This window comes from Morone saxatilis, unplaced genomic scaffold (assembly GCF_004916995.1).
Source record: "Morone saxatilis isolate NCDOM2014 unplaced genomic scaffold, NCSU_SB_2.0 Contig17, whole genome shotgun sequence".
NCBI classification, from domain to species: Eukaryota; Metazoa; Chordata; class Actinopteri; family Moronidae; genus Morone; species Morone saxatilis.
Window position 1 is genome coordinate 461,969 of NW_023339729.1, and position 1,055 is coordinate 463,023.

Genomic DNA, 1,055 nt, shown 5'->3' on the forward strand with positions numbered 1-1,055 from the left:
CAGGGAGATCCAGACCGCTGTCCGTCTGCTGCTGCCTGGTGAGCTGGCTAAGCACGCCGTGTCTGAGGGTACCAAGGCTGTGACCAAGTACACCAGCTCCAAGTAAACAGCTGTACTGCTCACTAAACCCAACGGCTCTTCTAAGAGCCACCACCTCCTCTGAGGAGCGGAGAGTCCACATCAGTCAGTGTAACAATGCATTGTTTAAAGCTGCAGTAGGTAACTTTTCTAAAACAAATTTCTGTTGTATTTGCTTTCACTATATCCTGACAGCAGGACATGAGGCAGATAATCTGCTCCTAATGACATTTGATTCTTTGCTCTAATTGGTTGCTTTTGTTCAGACCCGGTAGATTCTCATAAATGCCCTTAGGAGCACTAGGAGGAGCCAGAGGAACCAGATTATTTCACACATTATCTGTCTCATGTACTACTGTCTAGACACAGTGAAAATTCAGCAAATATGACTAAAGGTAAGTTTTGTAAAAGTTACCTACTGCAGCTTTAAATCTGATTGTTGCACCCTCGTCTATGGGGGGGTAGGTAGGAGCACAACCCTAATAGTGTACAAAGATTGTCCCTCCCCAGTCCCCAAATCACAGTCAGAACACTGATTTATCAAAAGTTAAATAATTTATCAATATAAACGTTGTAAAGTGTAACAAAAAATAGAAGCAATGATGTCAGGGTGAACCAAGGCTAAAAACAATAAACTAAAAGGGAAATGTCTCTTTAAAGAAGTGCTGACTCAATCTAGGTTTATAAGCTGAAACCTGGACAGAGCTGCTGCTGTCAGGTTTCTGTCACCGGAGGACTGAAAAGCCCAGGTATTTTAAACTGCAGGATGTTTAATGAGCCAAACACGGATCCAGCCAGTCAGGAGGAGACCTACAGGTTCACACTTAAAGATCCACACAGGAGCAGAGCACACACTCACACAATCACAGTCGCACAAAACACAGGGCAAAACTAGACACAGGTCGATATTACGGCCAGGGCTGAAACACCCCCATTACTAAAAATCAAACATTTCCTCCCAAAAAACATGTGATAAT

The 1,055-nt window shown here is 43.4% G+C and overlaps 1 pseudogene; it reads left to right on the forward strand.

Moving 5' to 3' along the window:
* LOC118327241 overlaps nt 1-106 on the forward strand; it is a 2,928-nt pseudogene extending 2,822 nt beyond the window's left edge.
* Nucleotides 107-1,055: the final 949 nt, after the last annotated feature.